Source organism: Lissotriton vulgaris, chromosome 2_1 (assembly GCF_964263255.1).
Source record: "Lissotriton vulgaris chromosome 2_1, aLisVul1.2, whole genome shotgun sequence".
Classification (NCBI taxonomy): Eukaryota; Metazoa; Chordata; class Amphibia; order Caudata; family Salamandridae; genus Lissotriton; species Lissotriton vulgaris.
Genome location: NC_141687.1, coordinates 1844407901 through 1844420496, shown reverse-complemented (window position 1 = coordinate 1844420496; position 12596 = coordinate 1844407901). Strand labels below are relative to the sequence as shown.

General features: G+C 44.8%; 1 protein-coding gene across 1 annotated transcript in view; it reads right to left on the bottom strand.

Annotated features, from left to right (window-relative positions):
* IQCH (IQ motif containing H) overlaps positions 1 to 12596 on the bottom strand; it is a 1013078-nt gene that overhangs the window by 945842 nt on the left and 54640 nt on the right. The window lies entirely within an intron of this gene.

Sequence of the window (12596 nt, the reverse complement as noted above, 5' to 3'; positions counted from 1 at the left end):
AAAACACTTAAAATCACGAAACTAAGGGGCTACGTTATGGCCTGAACTCGCTAGGTAGTAGGTCAGTAAATCACTGTACATCAACCATAAATGCAAGTTCGTATCCTTCCGCTAATTCTAGTTTTAGATTTGGAGGTCTCTGGTAGGCAGAGGTAGGTACTTCTGACCAAACAGGGACCCCCCCTCAGAAGTGTTGCCGAGCACTTAGGCTGATCTTCGAGTAAGGGTGTAACGCATTTATGACCATGTACAGTAATATCTCACCACACTACAGACTGACATCACACCAGTTGTATATGAAAACAGAGTGTCCTTTATATAATATTTATCACAAGGCCAATAACGGTAAAAATTCTACAAGAAGTCTGGAGACAAGGGCGACCCCAAGTACGTTGTCACGAGGTGCAGTTCAGTTTGATTTCGAGCCGTTGGGGCAACTCGGATACTCACAGTCGACCGGGGGTGTTGTGGAATCAGCTGGTACGAGGCGTACGAGAGTACGAGTCGGTTCTGGGGACCCGCGATGAGAAGATGCTGGTCTGCGGGGGTGGGTACGAGGCGTAATCTGTGTCCGGCTAGAAGCGTGCGAGCCGCGTTGAAATACTACTGGGCTGTCGATGGTAAAAGGCGTACCCTGGTGTCTGGCTCGTAGGGCATGAGCCGCGTTGAAATACTGCTGGGCTGTTGATGGTATCAGGCGTACCTGGCGTCTGGCTCTTAGGGCACGATCCGCGTTGAAATACTGCTGTGCTGTTGATGGTACAAGGAGTACCGGGCTTCCGGCTCTTAGGGCACAAGCCGCGTTGAAATACTGCTGTGCTGTTGATGGTATCAGGAGTTCCTGGCGTTCGGCTCGTAGGGCACAAGCCGCATTGAAAAACTGCTGGGCTGTTGATGGTACAAGGCGTACCCTGGCGTCCGGCTCGTAGGGCACGAGCCACGTTGAATTACTGTTGTGCTGTTGATGGTATCAGGCGTACCTGGCGTCTGGCTCGTAGGGCACGTGCCGCGTTGAAATACTGCTGGGCTGTTGATGGTACAAGGAGTACCAGGCGTCCGGCTCGCAGGGCACGAGCCGCGTTGAAATACTGCTGGGCTGTTGATGGTATCAGGCGTACCAGGCGTCCGGCTCGTAGGGCACGAGCCGCGTTGACATACTGTTGGGCTGTTGATGGTATCAGGAGTACCTGGCGTCTGGCTCGTAGGGCACGAGCCGCATTGAAATACTGCTGGGCTGTCGATGGTACAAGACGAGCCGCGACAAAGTCAGCAGGGCTCTTTCAGGATGCTGCGGTGAGTACAGGAGGTACGGAGAGTGCGAGCCGCGACAAAGTAGGCAGGGCTCTTTCAGGATGCTGCGGTGCGTACAGGAGGTACAGAGAGTGCGAGCCGCGACAAAGTCAGCAGGGCTCTTTCAGGATGCTGCGGTGCGTACAGGAGGTACGGAGAGTGCGAGCTGCGACAACGTCAGCAGGGCTCTTGAGTTCCAAACGTCATCTCCCCTATAGCAAAAAGGGTCCCCTAGTTATAGTGCCAGCGGTCTTTTGCTGTTCTTTGATCCGGCAGGGGTTCCCCGGTACCCAAATTCTTTAATTTGGGTGTTTCCGGCCAGATGGCACCTCTCTCTTTTGAAAGTGATTGGCAGAGTCGTCAGACGTCCAGCGGGGAGTGGGGCCGGCCTGGTGGAAGGCAGGATACTCAACTGAAACTACTCCACCCCTCCCAGTTAGATGCCGCCAGCTAACACCAGGCTTGGGAGACAATCCCTACCCTGTCATCTTTCCTAGACATCTGACTACACATCTTCCATGGCACACAGCAAGGTTTTGGGTAAGGATTTAGTTATTTTCTAAAAGGGCTATCTCTAATCTCCAAATCATTCCCCTACAAGGATGTTTTATGAACCCCTGAGGTCAGGGGCACTAGTCTGGAATCTCTACCATTTTCCCTGGTCAGATATGAATATAAGAGGTCATATGTCAGTTTATTAGTAGGAGCCCTCGCACTGGGGCACTGCTTAGCAGTGGCACCGAGCGCAGAACGAGTCCAGCATAAAAATAGGTCATACACGTAGGAGGCATAAGGAAAAGGTGGAAGGGAGACCCACGCCAAGGATACCAGGTCTAACAAATCCTATGAAGTTGACCGGGGTAACCGACAGGGTTCTCTCCTATTCCCAATGTTGTTTGTTTTTGTTATTAAGCCTCTAGCGAGCAGGTAAAGGGACAGCACCTATTATGGTGGTATTGCACTAAGAAGAGATGTACATTGCATTGAACTATATGCAGACGAATATGGGGACGGCATGTACTTTCTGCAGAACCATAGGGTTGATGTCCCGAGGACACTGGCCTCCTGGAGGAGTTGGGGCCCTCTCAGGGCTGAGTATGAATTTGCAGAAAACTAGTGTTTCTTCTTTGTGGGAGTCCAATCTCCACAAGGGGCTTCAATGGGAAAATACCACATTTTATTATCTTGGAGCCTACTGTACAGATTAGAGGCCGCTTTGCTTGAGGGTAAACTAGGCAGAGCGCTTACAGTGCTTCGGGGATTGATACATTTTTGGAAGACTCTCCCCATATCAGTGGGGGGGGGGGGGGGGCGGCGGCGGTGTTGGGGGGGTGAGGGGAGCATGTGGCGATCACCAAAATGGTAGATTTGCCCATGATGTTGTATTATTTTGTTACCATTCCCACCATAATCCCCTGAGACAAGTTTCAAGAGATGCACTCTATGCTTTCAGGTCTAATTTGGGGGGCAGGTCGACACCATGTGACCCTTGTGAATCTTCAGCCCCCTGTTCAGGATGGCGGTTTGGCAGCTCCTCCTTTTGAGGTGTATTATCTGGCTGCTCTGTTGCAGTGTGGGTCAACAGGTGGGTGAACAGTAGGACTCGGGTGGCCCGATGGAAGTGGGAGGCCCGATGGAAGTGGGAGGCACTTCTTCCCTGTCCTTGCTGACACAAATATTGCTCAAGCCTAAACAAGTTCGGGCTGAGCCTTGAATTCTGCAACCGGTGGCTAAGTCCTGCTAGGTCAGTATTTGCAGAGAGCGGGGATGTCCATCCCCTATTCTCCTGACCGTTAGTTAGCATGCTTCTTCTGGGAGGATGCCACTAGTCTGCTGGGGGAGAGGGCGGTCCTCGGGCTGGAGACAGTAGGTAATTTGTATGAGGCTAGGAGCCTACAGTCCTTTGAAGACTTGCAGGTGGCTTTTGATTTAGAAGCGGTTCACTTCCTTTTTCTAGGTTCAACTCATTGTGCTGCTCGAATAGCAATGGTGTTGTGGGCAGGAGGAGCCGATCACACTACAAGGCTGTCATGTCCTCTGCACGGCATCGGGTAGATACATGCAATCACGATGTTATTACTATTATTTTTAAACATATTTTATTGGTTATTTCATGTAGTAGCATTTCAAGTGAATACATTTGCAGTACTTGGTTATAATAATAGGACTATACTTGGGTGCTAAATGGGTCTGATACTTTGAAGGATTCTAATAGCAAGTCCCAGCTCATTTCTATGGGTCTCTTCCGGAGTCCCCTGTGTTCTTCCCTACGAAGGACACCGCTTTCTACCAGTCCCCAGTGTTCGACTGCCTATTTCCATGTCAATATTCTGGAGGGCGGGGATGCAGATTTCCACCTCCTAATAAAGCAACGCTTAGCTAAAATAAGTGCCAAATCTGCAAATTTAGCCTGAACATCTTCCCCTTGTTCTGTTGGTAGAGGCCCAATATGCAAGTTTCCGCTGCAATCACAATATTACATCGGGTGCTGCGGGTAGACACTTGCGTTCCCCTTCAAGCCTGTGTGGCCGATATAGGGACCCCTATTACGGATGCAGGCCGAGTAAAATAAAATCTTAGCCAGTGTTCCGCCTAATATCCCAAAATGCATGTTTTAAATTGATCTTTTTTATTATCTTGATAAGGCATACCTCACACCAGAGAGGATTAACAAGTTCTATACGGAAGCCGACTCACGGTGCACTAGGTGTGGCCTGGTGGGGGCAGATATTTGTCATATGGTGTAGAGTTTATTTATTTATTGATTTTAGAGGTTTTATAAAGCGCTGGCTGGACCAGGAGGTATCAGAGCGCTCTACATGAATGAGCTAGTTACGGTCAGAAACAAATTACAGCATCATGAAACAACAAAACATCAGAGGGCTTTACACGACAGAGCTAGTAACAGTAAAACAAAATTACAACATCATGGAATAACAGCAGGTAAAACAGAAGAAAGAACGGCTTGAGTTTATACATATCATGTAAACAGATAGACAGACTAAAGAATTGAATACCTATACGATATGGCAGATCGAGTTTAAGGTGCAGGTAAAGACCCCCAATATTTGTTGAGGAGGGGCATTTTGAGGTCTTTTTAGGTTTCGCCTGGCGAACAGCTGCGCAGCAGCGTTTCGCGCAGGCGAAGTCTTTTGAGAATAGTATGTGGTGGCTGTCCCGCCTCTGTCTTCCATTGGCTAGCTCCATAATTGGAGGCTAGCCATTGGAAGAGAGGCGTCCGTCATTGTGTGAGGCGATTCGTGGGCGTTCCGTCAAATTTTTCTCATGTTTTTTTTTTTTGGACGCCATGTTTTGATCATTTGCCGCCAGAAGATGTCCAGGTGAGTGCGGTTTTATTTTTCTTGTTTTTTAGGACGTGTGCGACACATCCCACATATTTCATTCCAGTCTTTCTGCCGGGGTGTCGTGTCTGCAGGGTTCTGCCGCCTTGAACCAGGAGCTGTGGTGTAAAAAGTTAGCCGGTCTGTACTGGTGGTATCATGCAAATGGATTGGCCCGCCTGCATAAATCTGCGAGGGATCCCTGAGACTGCTGTATCTGTATAGACCGGAGGCTGATTTGGGACCCTGAAATGGTGATCCCCTCACCCCCCTCCGCTCCGTAGGGGTTGTAGGCCCGCGTAACGCTCTCTAGGCTGCACATTTCATAAAGCATGGTGACGCGACGTTCTGCACTGTTGCCGGGGACGTGCACAGCGTCCTGCTGCACCAGATCTGCATGACGTGTCGGCACAGACGGTGCTTTAAAAAGAAAAGGGAAGCAATGGAGAGAAACAGACCCTGTGCGCCGGGAAGGCTTGCAGGATTAACAGGCAGAGTTGATAATCTGGCGTTCTTTGTCCGGAACTCCCTGTTCTGAGGTGTGTGCTAAGCGAACAACGAGAAGACAGGTTTAACAACACGTGTATAATAACCAGTGCTGGCCACGCAGCAAGGTGCAGACCAGACTCATTTGTGTTTTTTTTTTGTAGTTTGATATAGCGCGACCTCGAACCGAAGATATCATGAGCATCAGTTGCATTGTAGTTGCAGACCTACACATTCATTTTAAAGTCACTGGGAGATTAAGGGATTTGCCCAGAACAACAGGATGCTCGAGCCTCTCGCCAAGATTCGAACCTGGCTCTCAAGCTTCAAAGTGGGAGGGGGCGGCTGGGGAGGATAACCCTCAGGGAGGCCCAAAAGCCAATAATCATCTGTATAATATACGAGTCTCAGACTCAGAGCACTCATCAAATTGGGCATTTCTTTATAGCACGAAATCGACCCGGAGACATTGGAGCGCTTTACATGAGCAACAGTTATGTTACACAAGAACACATTAATTTGTTTTGGTAGGCACGGGGAAATTAAGTGATTTGCCCAGAATCACAGGATGTGGAGTTGACCCCGGGGCTCGAATCTTGGTTTTCCAGTGCCAAGGTCGACAGTCTAGCTGTGAGACCACATCTTCTCCTCTCCTTTGCTACCTTTATTTGCTGTTACTCATGGTGTGGCTTTAAGGTACACCGCAACGCAAGCGGTTCTCCGGACCTGCAAAGGTCTTGCGTGAAACTTCCACTGCATATTCCAAGCCATGCCCCATAAATTTATTTCAGAGCTGTCTCTCTAAGCAAATGATCCAAGTAGAGCATTGTTTACCGAGCACTGTTTACAGGCTTTAGTCTGCCCGTACTAAGCACATGCTGCAAACAGAGCAAACAGAGCAATGGCCACCGTCTTCCCTCATTAAGCACACGGTGCAAATAAAGCAGTGTTTACAGTCTTTCCTTACTGAGCTTTGTTTACATACTCCCTCACTAAACACACAATACAAATAGTGCATAATCTACATTATTTTTGTTTGTCTGCTTCTAATAAGGAAAAAACACAAATAGTGGAGTGTTTAAACTTCATTTGTGTCTGCTCCTACTAAACACATGATATTTACTGTATGCCTAAATGCCATTGCTAAGCTCGATGCAGATAATGCAAAGTTTACATTCTTTTTGTGGAAAGTATTCCACAAAGTATATATAAGCATATTAACTAGTACTCCTGTAGTTCTGAATCCCAAATCGAAATAATTGATGAAGAGCTTGGGAGAGCCCTATCTTTGACTACGCCTTTATAGAGCTGAGGCTCTGTGTGTGTGGCTCTGTGTGTGTGTATGGCTCTGTGTGTGTGTGTGTGGCTCTGTGTGTGTGTGTGTGGGGCTCTGTTGGTGTGTGTGTGGGTCTGTGTGTGTGTGTGTGGGTCTGTGTGTTTTTCTGTGGCATTTGCCAGAGATTAAACTATTGGCATTGTAAATGACAATGCCATTTATTTATCTGTTTTCGAAAACCAACACATAAATACAAATTTTGTCATTTTCAATGCCAAAAGCTCAAACTTTTCAAAAGGCGAAACCATTGCATTGTAAATGCTTGTTTTAAGCTGGAGTAGGAGGGATTGCATCGTAGTTCTTTGGGGAGGGCATTCCAGATGTAAGGGGCATTTCAGGAGAAGGAGCAGGATTGTGTAGACTTCTTTTTTAGCAGGCGTGGGACAAGGAGGAGAGCGTTAGTGCTTCTCAGAGGTCATGTGCTGCCCGCTTTGAAGAGTTTATTGGCGAGGTATGAGGGAGCATTTTGGTAGAGGACTTTGTGTGTGATGCATGCATTTTTGTAGGCGGATCTGCCTTCGATGGGGAGCTATTGGAGAGTTTTGAGGGCTGGGGAAATGTGGTAGAACCGTTTACAGTCGGTGATGAGCCTGGCTGCAACATTGATTGCAGATATGACTGGTGCTAGGTGGACCTTGGGGATTCCAGAGAGGATGGCATTGTCGTAAACAATTCGCGAAAGGACCAGGAATTGAACTACTAATTTAAAATCTTCAGTTGGGAGAAAGGGTTTGATTTTCTTGAGATGACGGAGAGTGAAGAGGGCTCCTTTAGCCGAATTTTTGATGTGGACATTGAGCAGGGACGGCTCTAGGCTCATGGCGGCCCCGAGCAGGGAGCGTAGGTAGGGGGCCCCGGAAGACGGGGCTCGGGTGTTGCGCAGCGTGGACGCCAGTGAAGAGGGGTGTCAGGGTGTTTGGAAGTGGAACAGAGCCGGAGGCCACCAAATCCCTGTCAGGGGCCGTCACGCTAATATGTATCCATCCTCAAAGGATTATTATATTAAGGATATATATTGGCGTGATGGCTCCTGGGGTTTGGTGGCCCTGTGCAGGTGCACAGCTTGCACATGCCTAAGGCCGCCCCTGCATTGAAGGCGTCCAAGACCAAAAATCAAAAATGATTCAAACTTAATTACAATTAGTATACAATAAACTCAAAAAGCCAAGCTATTGCATGCAAATGAATTTAATTCAGATTTGCATATCCATTTCATTCAATGGGCGTAACTCAAAATACATTTCATTACAAACATCATAGGTTTAAATATATGTGCCCACATACACAACAGGAAGGGGGAAGGGGTCAGTGAGGGAAGTGTCAAAAAAAGGGGTAGGGGTAATCTGTATCATTCAGTGACAAGTCATCATTCTAAATTTTCAAGACTGCGTATATATGGTCCTTTAGATAGAAGGCCACACAGAAGGCTCAAAAGAGTCCTAAACTATTGATGATAGACAAATGCCTAACTCCGCTGAAGCTGTTAATGTCTTGCTTGGGATCGGAGTCGGTCAGGATTACGTAGTCTACGTTTCGACCCAGAATAGCCGTAGGATAGTTTTCCTTACAAGTAGGGTCTTCGTCAGGACGTAGAGAGTTGTGGGTGGGCGCCTCCTAGGGAATAGTTAAGGAACCAAATTAGAGCACACCCAACTGTCGATTAATTACAAGGAGGGTGGGTAAATGAAGAACAGTTCATTGATTAAAAACATGTTGTCACGTCGTGCCAAAGGCACGTACCTTTACGTTAAAGATTCCACTGAATCTAACTTTGGCTCATCTTTCTCCACAAGCGAGAGAGGACGGGTTAATGGAAAATGATAAATCGTCTGATCACTGTTGCGCCCTGTTCCCTTGGAGTTCTCAAACAGTCATGATGGCCCAAAGCTCAGATCATATGGGTGGTGGATGAATCCCCTAAATAAATCAGATAGGGTATTACCATATCATGGAGGTATTTATGTACATGGTGATTCTAATTAACACAAGTGGTTTTATTGCAAAACCTTACCCCTTGTACTTTTTAGAAATCAAAGCCAGGTCAGACACGAGGGATTCAATATTAGGTTCTTACAAACTGACTGGATGCTGTCACCTTAAGTAGGGAGACAGGATGTTACCATTGGTACATCATATACATATTAGTTTCAAATATCAAAGCAAAGTCCTATTCTGTCAACTTACCACTGTTGCTCTTATTAGCAAAAATGGCAGAATGGATTCCTCTCATGTAGCACATGAATTGCGCTGCGATACTAGTTACCATGCGGTTCAGATAGATTCTAGCAAGAGATTGCCTGCACATGAAGAACATAAGATAGAAAAAGATTTATGAATTTGGCGCAATTTATTAAAAATTGTGGATGGATCGCCTAAATGGATCAGGCAGATTATTACGATCTCATTTGCATATACTTTGCATGTTAATTCTAAATGGTACAAGTAGTTTTTTGTACCTGTTTGGATCAAACAAGTCGAGCTGGAGAGGTTCATATAACTAGTTGAGTGCTGTCGCCTAGTTTCTGGAGACAGGATAATGACATCGTTACATTTTGCTCATATTGGTTCTAGATGTAAAAACGTACTTCTGTTCTGTGAACCACTATTACTCTCATTAACAAAATAAGGCAGAGCAAAAATCTCCTCAGATAGCACATGAATTGCGCTTCGATATTTGTTAAAAACCGTTTCAAATAGATTCTAGAAAACAGATTTCCTGTACATAAGGAACATAAATCGGAAACAAATTAAAAGTTTTTCAAGGGTTATTATAATGTCTTAAGATTGGTAAATGTCAGTTTAACATTATTGTCGATTACCTCTCATAGAAAGAATTAATCTGCAGTTTGCATGTTGGCAGAAGAAGTGATTTCTAGGTTCAACCTAAAGGAATATATATATATCAGGGAATCGTTATACATATTCATGCCATCTTGATTTGCAAAAAAGGAAGGGTAGATTAGAGGAAGGTAAGGTGGGCTCTGTCGGGTCGCTTACCTCCGTAAGTAATCAGTTGCTCAAAGGAGGACACGGTCATGTGTAGGTTAGTCTGCCTCCTGAAAAAACAGTACGGCGATCAAAAGTTGTATTCGAGCGCAACACTTGTGCCCGGTTCAATGCGGTGAGTCAGGGAGTTTAAAGAAGATATTGGCGGATTTTACCTGTACGTTCGTAATCCTCTCGGTTTCAATCCAAATCGTCAAAAATGCATGGGGTAATGCCGCCGACCGCTACCAAGCCTTTCACTTCCTGGTTTGTATTTAAAGCGGGGGCGTGGCTACGTGGCCAGATTGTCGGAAATAGAAAATGGACTACTTGGTCCTTAGCATTCAACAGTGCGGATTAGCCAAAAAGTAAACAAAACATCGGCAACAAATGAATACTCGCCGGGTGAAAAAATTGTGGTATCATGCAGAACAACAAGGTGTAGAGTAACTTTTGGAATACACAACATTAGAGTGTAAAGTGACTTATACATTCAAGATTTTAGCAAGAGTCAAATTACTATTCAAACGACCAGTTAATAAGGGACTCAACATACACATTGTGGAAAAAAGCATTGTACTTGGTTCCTAACATGTTACACCTTTTGTCATCCCTGGGTTCTGTGCTTGTCAAGAATTACCAAATCATGAAAACAGAGTGCACTTATCGCGTAGGATAGTGTAAACTCAGATTCAAAACAAGAATGCACATCATTAGGGTGTAAAGTGCAACATGTTAGGAACTAAGCACAATGCTTGTTTTCCACAATGTGTATGTTGAGTCCCTTATTAATTGGTCGTTTGAATAGTAATTCGACTCTTGCTAAAATCTTGAATGTATAAGTCACTTTACACTCTAATGTTGTGTATTCCAAAAGTTACTCTACACCTTGTTGTTCTGCATACCACAATTTTTTCACCCGGCGAGTATTCATTTGTTGCCGATGTTTTGTTTACTTTTTGGCTAATCCGCACTGTTGAATGCTAAGGACCAAGTAGCCCGTGTTCTATTTCCGACAATCTGGCCACGTAGCCCCGCCCCCCGCTTTAAATACAAACCAGGAAGTGAAAGGCTTGGTAGCGGTCGGCGGCATTACCCCATGCATTTTTGACGATTTGGATTGAAACCGAGATGGTTACGAACGTACAGGTAAAATCCGCCAATATCTTTTTTAAACTCCCTGACTCACCGCATTGAACGCGGCACAAGTGTGGCGCTCGAATACAACTTTTGATCGCCGTACTGTTTTTTCAGGAGGCAGACTAACCTACACATGACCGTGTCCTCCTTTGAGCAACTGATTACTTACGGAGGTAAGCGACCCGACAGAGCCCACCTTACCTTCCTCTAATCTACCCTTCCTTTTTTGCAAATCAAGATGGCATGAATATACGTATAACGATTCCCTTATATATATATATTCCTTTAGGTTGAACCTAGAAATCACTTCTTCTGCCAACATGCAAACTGCAGATTAATTCTTTCTAGGAGAGGTAATCGACAATAATGTTAAACTGACATTTACCAATCTTAAGACATTATAATAACCCTTGAAAAACTTTTAATTTGTTTCCGCTTTATGTTCCTTATGTACAGGTAATCCGTTTTCTAGAATCTATTTGAAATGGTTTTTAACAAATATCGAAGCGCAATTCATGTGCTATGTGAGGAGATTTTTGCTCTGCCTTATTTTGTTAATGAGAGTAATAGTGGTAAGTTCACAGAACAGAAGTACGTTTTTACATCTAGAACCAATATGAGCAAAATGTAACGATGTCATTATCCTGTCTCCAGAAACTAGGCGACAGCACTCAACTAGTTATATGAACCTCTCCAGCTCGACTTGTTTGATCCAAACAGGTACAAAAAACTACTTGTACCATTTAGAATTAACATGCAAAGTATATGCAAATGAGATCGTACTAATCTGCCTGATCCATTTAGGCGATCCATCCACAATTTTTAATAAATTGGGCCAAATTCATAAATCTTTTTCTATCTTATGTTCTTCGTGTGCAGGCAATCTCTTGCTAGAATCTATCTGAACCGCATGGTAACTAGTATCGCAGCGCAATTCATGTGCTACATGAGAGGAATCCATTCTGCCATTTTTGGTAATAAGAGCAACAGTGGTAAGTTGACAGAATAGGACTTTGCTTTGATATTTGAAACTAATATGTATATGATGTACCAATGGTAACATCCTGTCTCCCTACTTAAGGTGACAGCATCCAGTCAGTTTGTAAGAATCTAATATTGAATCCCTCGTGTCTGACCTGGCTTTGATTTCTAAAAAGTATAAGGGGTAAGGTTTTGCAATAAAACCACTTGTGTTAATTAGAATCACCATGTACATAAATACCTCCATGATATGGTAATACCCTATCTGATTTATTTAGGGGATTCATCCACCACCCATATGATCTGAGCTTTGGGCCATCATGACTGTTTGAGAACTCCAAGGGAACAGGGCGCAACAGTGATCAGACGATTTATCATTTTCCATTAACCCGTCCTCTCTCGCTTGTGGAGAAAGGTGAGCCAAAGTTAGATTCAGTGGAATCTTTAACGTAAAGGTACGTGCCTTTGGCACGACGTGACAACATGTTTTTAATCAATGAACTGTTCTTCATTTACCCACCCTCCTTGTAATTAATCGACAGTTGGGTGTGCTCTAATTTGGTTCCTTAACTATTCCCTAGGAGGCGCCCACCCACAACTCTCTACGTCCCAACGAAGACCCTACTTGTAAGGAAAACTATCCTACGGCTATTCTGGGTCGAAACGTAGACTACGTAATCCTGACAGACTCCGATCCCAAGCAAGACATTAACAGCTTCAGCGGAGTTAGGCATTTGTCTATCATCAATAGTTTAGGACTCTTTTGAGCCTTCTGTGTGGCCTTCTATCTAAAAAACCATATATACGCAGTCTTGAAAATTTAGAATGATGACTTGTCACTGAATGATACAGATTACCCCTACCCCTTTTTTTGACACTTCCCTCACTGACCCCTTCCTGTTGTGTATGTGGGCACGTATATTTAAACCTATGATGTTTGTAATGAAATGTATTTTGAGTTACGACCATTGAATGAGATGGATATGCAAATCTGAATTAAATTCATTTGCATGCAATAGCTTGGCTTTTTGAGTTTA